This window comes from Balaenoptera acutorostrata, chromosome 11, assembly GCF_949987535.1.
Source record: "Balaenoptera acutorostrata chromosome 11, mBalAcu1.1, whole genome shotgun sequence".
In the NCBI taxonomy this organism is placed as follows: Eukaryota; Metazoa; Chordata; class Mammalia; order Artiodactyla; family Balaenopteridae; genus Balaenoptera; species Balaenoptera acutorostrata.
In genome coordinates this window covers 70,957,110-70,965,678 of record NC_080074.1, presented here as the reverse complement: position 1 = coordinate 70,965,678, position 8,569 = coordinate 70,957,110, and the positions used below count along the sequence as shown (strand labels likewise).

Genomic DNA, 8,569 nt, shown 5'->3' with positions numbered 1-8,569 from the left:
CTAGCTAATAACATGTAATTTTCTTTACAAATAGTTGGCCCACACCTTTTGCTCCTTTATTGGTCCTTTTTTCCCTTCTGCCTTAAAAATGTGGGTGGAGCAGCCAATTTGGACCATGAGTAGACCTTGGGAATGGAAATCTGTGTATTACAAAACAAGACAGGAAGAATCTGGTTCCCAAGGACTTTGTGGGATAAATCTCTTCTACAGCATTGCACTGTCCGTTTTGGAATTTTACTTGAGAAGTAAATAAATTGCTCACTTATTTAAACCATTGTTATTTTGTGTTTCTGTTACTGGCAACTGAACATTACCATATCTGATATATAATATTGCACCAGCTAATTTTCTTGGACATTTGTGCCAAGTACTAAGATCTCTCTCTAGCATGTATGTCATATTAAAATCTCAGTACAGATAAACAATTTTTGTACACTACTTACAAGGTTTATAATGGTAATGAATCTGTATTTATACCTGATAGCAAATAAGGCATACCTGAATTTACTACTGCTAGATACAGAAAAAGCAGCAAACACAGTCAATGTACAAACTTCCTCAGACCTGTTTTGGGAAGTTAAACTCTGCACATAAATTCCAATCAGATATGAGTTTTTAAAATCACCTTGTTATCAATTGACCAATAATTTAGCTGCACCATAACTTTTGAGGAAAGAAACCAGATATATTGGAATAAATAAAATAATCAGATCCAAAACAAGCCATGAGAAATAAATAGTATGGTTGGTTGACCCATTTATTCATTTATTTGATCAACATTTATTAAACTTCTTCTTTGTATTATTTCCCATGCTGATTTATTCTTATACATATAAATAAGACAATTCTCTACCAGGGCATTGCATTTTTATCTTTAAAAAGAAGTCTTTGTTTCATTATTGAACTAGAAACTATTACATCTTGCCCTTTTTAACTTATAGCTAAAAATAAATCAGCCTTAGCAAGATCTGTTGAAAGCCTGAGGTAATAGTATAGTGAGGCTATTTAAGCCATTTCAATTCATTTATTGAATGAAAATTTCAATAGTTACATTCCTCTTTTGTAATTTTAGATAATTTAATATATTAATTCATTTGGCAAAGTGTGTTGACACGTGAGCATTCATCATTCTTTTGATTTACTACTTGGTGTTATATTTGATTACATTGCAAAACTGTGCTTTGAGAAAGACAGCATTTCTCCTTACACATAATGTGCAAGTTGTAGAATGACTAACCGGGGTATTTAACCAGAGTTTAGATTGAAATAAAAAAGGATGGAGGTTACAGAGGCAGAACTAGGAATGGGGCCATAAGAGTTGTTAAGGTTGTGACTAAAGAAGATCTAAGCAGGCAAAGATCCAGGTAAAGAAAATCAGCAAAGGCAAGCTGGAGTTGGCAAGTACCTTGGACCCTGATTAGAAATCAGTAAATCAGGAATCAGGGTTGATTTGAAGCTCTGCTAGAAGACTGAGACCAAAGATTAGAGATTCTGGGCAATACAAGATCAGAAACTCAAGGCAAATAGCTTAGCAGCAAGGGCTTAGGTTCCCATTAGAAGGCTCTGAGCAAACAGGCATGGGTAATCAACAGTAAAAATGAGGTTCATCATTGAGCCAAGGAGTCTGTAGGTTTAGGGCTCCCCATATGTTTAACCCAGTGCTAGAATATATCTTATAGCAAGAGACTGGACTGAAACTTCAGATACCCTTGGCTGGGAAGAAGGAGTGAGAGAATTGAAGAATTAGGAAATTCTTGATATAGGGATCCAAACTCCAGATATGTTAGACTTTCTCAAGCTAATTTATGAGCATGATAGAGTTTTATCAAATACAAGATCACATCAGTTGTCAAATTAGGATCCCTTAAAATCAAGGGGTGGGCCAATTTAGTGAAGACCCTGGTGCGACATTCTTCATCTGGTAGAATTAAGTATTGCTGACTAGTCTTGTATTTTCTCAAGCATAATGCATAAACTATATATATTATTGGGAACCTGAAATACGACATTTGGTTTCAAATGTAAGAATATGGAGTTTTTTTCTTTTAGGCTCTAGGGCTGATAGCTAAACCGTGAAAGGGAAAACCCAAGAGGCTGAGACACCTTGGATCATCACATCCACTGTGTTTTCATGCTACTATGAGAAAAAAGCAATCCGTATACAGAGATAGGCAGTATCATAAGTTTCCTACGTCAACAGAGACAGAGAGACAGAGAGACAGAGACAGAGAGAGAGAGAGACAGAGAGAGAGAGTCTCAAATCTTTTACAGACACTGAGCCACACATTTATGCCAAAATCAGCTTATTTATCCCAATGTAGGATTGTAGTCTATCCAAGTTTTCATAGAAATTTCTATCTTACCCAAATTTTACCTACTCCTGAAATTCCATCATCTTTAAAACAAAATAAAATCCTAGCTTTTAAAATTTAGATTGATAAAAAGAGGCAGAGGTAGGGTTTTTTTTCAATCTACATAGTTACAGAGTGAACTCTAATTAACAATATGTGTGTGATTATGAACAGATAAATTTCAACTCATTCTGCTATAGTGAGCAGAGAAAAATAGTAAAGTTTGAACAAGCAATAGATAAAGGGACAATACTATAAGAAAATCAATAGAGCAAGATTCCTAAAAGGAAAAAAGAAAGAGAAGAAAAAATCTAAAGTAAAGGGGTAAAATTACAAATGGGCTTTCGGACAAGCTGTAAGTACTCCAGGCAATGAAGGATGATTGAAGACTGGAATTAAAAACAGATTCAACCAACAAGAAACATATTTTTTAAGGAAGGACAGATGTAATGGCTTGAGGGGAAGAAAGGAAGTAAGCGATGGAGCAGTGAACATAAAAGAGTGACTCAGCTATGCAGTCACAGCAAGGTGATCAAGAGATGAGGTTGGAAAGTACAAAATGACTTTTCAAGTCAAGCAGGAAATTTCAAATTAATATCAGAGTCTGATTAGACATAGCGAAATGGTAGCTGATACAAAATTAACCCTCTCCCGTTCTTAAAAGTCTTGAGGTAGGAAGAGGGAAGTTTGCAGGGAAATGAACAGGGAGAAATTCAAAGAAATTAACAGCTGTTTACATGTAAGAAAAGCCCAAGTAGGAAAAGATTTTAAGCAAGAGAAAACTCATCAATCACCTAATTTAATACCATCAATGTGCAAAGAACTGTGGTGTAGATGAACGCCCTTAGGTTCAAGGCTTTGTTCCACCTCATACATTATCATCTTATGCAAGATTCTCGCTTTTTTGAGCAAAAGGATCTTTGTCTATAAAGTGAGGATAATAACATATATTTAATAGAATATTATCAAGATTAAATCCAATAAATTGTGCTAAAGTGCTATGTAAATGATACTTATTATTGAAAAATAGGAGTGGACGTTTATTTTACAGTAATTTTAAGCAGAAGAGGAAACTGCTTAGAGAAGTTTTCTTATGCCCACAGGGAAACAGTGAGAGTGCAGGGATTCACCCAAAGCAATCCAGCTAGAAAGTATGTGATCCTAAAATACTTAGCTGTGCTGCCTCGGTCCCTGATTTCAGGGAATTTGCAATCTAGTTGAGGGGAAAATATGTGGAATGTTAAATAATAAGACAACAAAAAAATGATCACAAAGGAACCCATGATCCATGTTAGATGAATGTTAGAGATACAGCGGTTTTCGCTGGAACATTCTTAGAAGAACTTCTGGAAGAGAAAAGACTCGAGTCATGCTTATTAGGATGATTGGAATTGGCTAATCAAAATGAGGAATAAGAATAGGGCTTCCCTGGTGGCACAGTGGTTGAGAATCTGCCTGCCAATGCAGGGGGCATGGGTTCGAGCCCTGGTCTGGGAAGATCCCACATGCCACGGAGCAACTAGGCCCGTGAGCCACAATTACTGAGCCTGCGCGTCTGGAGCCTGTGGTCCACAACAAGAGAGGCGGCGATAGTGAGGCCCGCGCACCGCAATGAAGAGTGGCCCCCGCTTGCCGCAACTAGAGAAAGGCCTCGCACAGAAACGAAGACCCAACACAGCCATAAATAATAAATAAATAAATAAATAAATAAAATTAAAAAAAATAGAAGAAAACAGCAAAATAATAAGTCTAAAAATATAAAGCACAGATATTCAGATTACTTAGTCCATCTATGTTAAAGAGCTAAAAAATTAAAATGTAATAGAAATTTTAAATGCTGCTTACATGCCATTGAAAAAGAAGAAAATAAGCTGTAAATAATGATTCAACTCCAATATATAGAATATATTGGATATAGAACATACAGAATAGTATGAAACAATTTACTATTTGCTATTTGAGGGATGGTTAAAATAAATGACTATAGTACACTATATGCTAACCAGAGACCAAAAAAACAATAAAAGAAAATGTAAGCCAAAATAAACACAAGGCAAAATAATACTATTAAGAAATAACCTTATTTTAAAATATAACTTCCTGATTTTAATGCTTATTTTAGATTTAAGGTTTAATAAAATTATATTCAGTTTCATAAATGCTTGTTTTCATTGGTCTTGAAAAAAGTTAGAAAGAGAAAAATCAAATCTTAGGACTTTTTTTATACTATTGAAAAAACTGATAAATCTTTCCACAACGTGATCTGACTAAGTATAAAAACTACATTGTATCATCTACTTATTTTGTGGGAATTTTGAAAACTCTAAGTTGAAACTCAAAGTGGAAACACAAATATAAAATATATAAGAGAAAAGGAAAGTGTGCTTAAGTTACAAGACCTTTAAGGTGCTCTTAGGGAGCACGGGTCTAGAAGAATTCCTGCTCTCTTCATCTCTCTTCATCCCTCTTCTTCGCCCTTTTGACTCCTACCAAAAGTGTCAACTAGGAATGCTGTCTATTGTGCTAGAAATGTGAGAAATATTGTTCAAGTCGTCCCTGGACAACTTTGGGGTAAGACCCTACCACATTATTTCCAAAACATTTCTTCCATTAAAGCATTTCTTATGAAAATGCAAACAGTATCTGGCAGGAGTAATACATTCCACTATTAAAACCGTGATGAGCGTTTCATTATCAGCTTAGCTATCTATATTCCTTAGTGGGACTTATATCCTTAGAGGATTTATTTGAGGGAATGGGAAGTTAAGATAGGCCTTGGCATGATTCATGTATTATTTAGGATTCTTTAGTAACAAGCAACAGAAGCCAAACCTGGCTAATTTAAGTCAAAAGAAAACATAATGATATGAGCAGCTTACATGCCCTAAGGGAGAGCTGAACAACAAGGCTGGAAAAAGTGGAACCAGACAACCCCAGAAGGTCTTCCCAATCCCATGTGACCACAGCTGATCAGATATAAACAACAGTTTCTTCTATCTCTCATTACCTCACTCAAGTGTCAGTGTCCCAGGAGAGCAATTGATTAGTCATATTTGTCACTTACCTTACTGTTGACACTACTGGGGAAGGTTAGAGGAAGTATTTGGCAGGAATAGCCAACAAATTTCTCTGGTTTTGGTAGAAGCAAATCAAGCACTTGGATTTCCATCATGTCAATACTGCACACAGCAAAAGATAGCTAATTTGGAAAGAGCAAATCAGAGTGCCATTAGGAAAGGGCAATGGAGTCTCGGCAGCCAAAAAAATCAAATATCAGTTGGGTAAAACAGAGAGTATTTATGGAGGGTTCTCAAGTGAAGCAACCCTGTATACCAAGGAGTCTATAAAGAAATAACAGCTTCAAATGCATATTCATTCAATACATAGAACATACGTTATTAAAACAACTCATTAGTTACTGTTTGAGCAGTGGCAAAAATGACTGAAATTAGAATGTACTTAACCAGAAACCAAAATGATAAAAACGGTATGCTAAATAAAGACAACAGCATTAAAAAGAAATTTAATGGATAGTCCAAAAAAATAAAATAATAGTGGATAAGAACACAAACTCTGGAGCTAGCCTGTTTTTGTGACCCTAAAGGAGCTACTAAATCTCAAATAATTCATGTAACTTTGCATGCCATAAACTGTTTTGATCCCACAGACAAGCCAAAATTCTGGTGGCGTATGCAACATTTACAAATTGCCACATAAACTTGGGGTGCACATGAGGTCACTTCTTTATTTTTCCAGTGAATTGCTTAAGCCCACACCTGCCTTTTTAGTAGTAAGTTCAGCATCTCTCTTTGGGCTTCCTATTTCCCCTGAATTCTCTAAGATCCCTGGCTTTATCCACAAACTCAAAAACCCTGATTACATCCTTTTCCTCCCGACAAGAAGTCTTCTCAAAAATTATCCTAAGGGGGCTTCCCTGGTGGCGCAGTGGTTGAGAATCTGCCTGCCAATGCAGGGGACACGGGTTCGAGCCCTGGTCTGGGAAGATCCCACATGCCGCGGAGCAACTGGACCCGTGAGCCACAACTACTGAGCTTGCGCGTCTGGAGCCTGTGCTCCGCAACAGGAGAGGCCGCGATAGTGAGAGGCCCGCGCACCGCAATGAAGAGTGACCCCCGCTTGCCGCAACTAGAGAAAGCCCTCGCACAGAAATGAAGACCCAACACAGCTAAAATAAATAAATAAATAAATTTATTAAAATAATTATCCTAAGGAATGATACGCTCAGGTCTCGGTGATTCACTGGTGTAAGGGAAACTCCCCAGCTGATTGTAAGATAATCACTTTCAACTTCTCTATTGAGTCTACACTTTCTTTGAAATCAGGTTTAAGCACAATTTGCTTACTTTATACTTGCTAAGAAATCCTCATCTGTGAGTACCCATGCTAAGTAAGTTGTATGAATTCCCATTAGCTTCTCAATACATGCAGAATAGAAACCATGGCCTGTAGGGCCCTGTGGGATCTGGCTCATATCGTCCTGAATCTTACCTCATACCCATAACCCATTGTCCCAATAACACCAGCCTTTTTCCCCCTTGAATATGCCAAGCTCACATCCTGCTCATTGCCTTGGACTTGGCGCTCCCTTTGATGGCTTTCCCATGACCCTTCAAATGTCTGATCTAACTCTTCACTTCTTAATTTCAGTATCACCACCTCAGAGTCCTTCCTTAAATTCCCTATTTTCATTCTCTAATTGCATCACTTGATTCATTTCTTCTGTAACACTACTATTAAAATTTACTTTTTTGCTTCTTTATTGTTTGCCACCTCCCACTAAGAAGGGTCCTTCTCTGTCTTATTCATTGCTGTTTCCAGCTCCTAGAAAAGTTCCTGAAACATAGTAGGCACTCAATAAATATTTTTTTAAAAAATGAGCTAATCTATACAAAGCATAACTTTTTTTTTTTAAGGAAGTGGATGTCTTCATTTTAATTAATTTATTTATTTATTTTGGGCTGTGTTGGGTCTTCGTTTCTGTGCTAGGCCTTTCTCTAGTTGCGGCGAGCGGGGGCCACTCTTCATCGCGGTGCGCGGGCCTCTCACTATCGCGGCCTCTCTTGTTGCGGAGCACAGGCTCCAGACGCGCAGGCTCAGTAATTGTGGCTCACGGGCCTAGTTGCTCCGCGGCATGTGGGATCTTCCCAGACCAGGGCTCGAACCCATGTCCCCTGCATTGGCAGGCAGACTCTCAACCACTGCGCCACCAGGGAAGCCCCCAAAGCATAACTTTTTAATATCGGTTTCTTTATATCTGTGCCTTGAGAATCAAATAAGAAAAGAGCTTAGGAGAGCTCTCTGATACAGTACTATTACAAATATATAACTATAGTTGTACATAAAATATTAGAAGTAGAGAATTAATAAGTTCTTAAGCAGTTACCAACCAGGCTATGAGCTCCTCAAGGGCAGGAGTTATATCTGTTCCTATTATCACCGTGTATTCCATGCTTGGCATAGTGTCTGCCATGTAAATAAATATTTGTTGAATGAATAGATGAATCCATGAGTGAGCACAGCATCTCTCTACTTCCAGAAAGACTTGCATCTAGAAGGAATAAATTTAGCTGTAGTCCTTCAAAAGAAATTATACCGATATTATTGTTATGTTCATTTATTCATTCATAAGAATTGTTAAGTACCTACTATGTGCCAGACACTGTGCAAGATGTGGAGGATACAATGATAAAACAAGTAAACCAACCAATCAACAAAAAAATAATGTTCCTGCCTTCATGGATCTCATTGCATGGTGAGAGAGACATTAAGCAAGTAATCACAGAAATAAATTTATAAAGTTTCAACTGAGATAAATGCTAGGAATGGATTTGAATTACTTTGGAAATTATTATCGATAACTATTTAAAAAGATGTTATAAAGTTTCTCAGACAGAACATATATTTTGGTTATTAAAGAAAACTTTTTGAAGAGAGAGCTATATACAAGAATATATGAAATAAATTAATATTTTTGGCTCATCCACATAGGTTTACTAAATTAAATTAACTACAGAATGATTCACATGCTCAAATATTTGTTTTCAGGGGAAATTTCCTCTTACTCTCCTCATCCTTAAGTTTGTCAGTTGCCTTTAAAGTCATCTGTATCTGAAATGTCTCTTCGAGCTGTCAAAATGAATATTTCCTCCTCTTAATGTGTTTTGGCTTAAATTCCTCCTAATTTGATATTAAGACCA

At 36.9% G+C, this 8,569-nt stretch overlaps 1 protein-coding gene across 1 annotated transcript in view; it reads right to left on the bottom strand.

The window, feature by feature from the left end:
- Positions 1-5,471: 5,471 nt before the first annotated feature.
- The window catches only part of PUS7L (pseudouridine synthase 7 like), a 51,743-nt gene continuing 48,645 nt past the window's right edge, over positions 5,472-8,569 (bottom strand). The window contains exon 13 of the transcript XR_009009684.1: positions 5,472-5,550. The gene's annotated coding sequence lies outside the window, so the exon portion shown is untranslated. The remainder of the gene's footprint in view (positions 5,551-8,569) is intronic.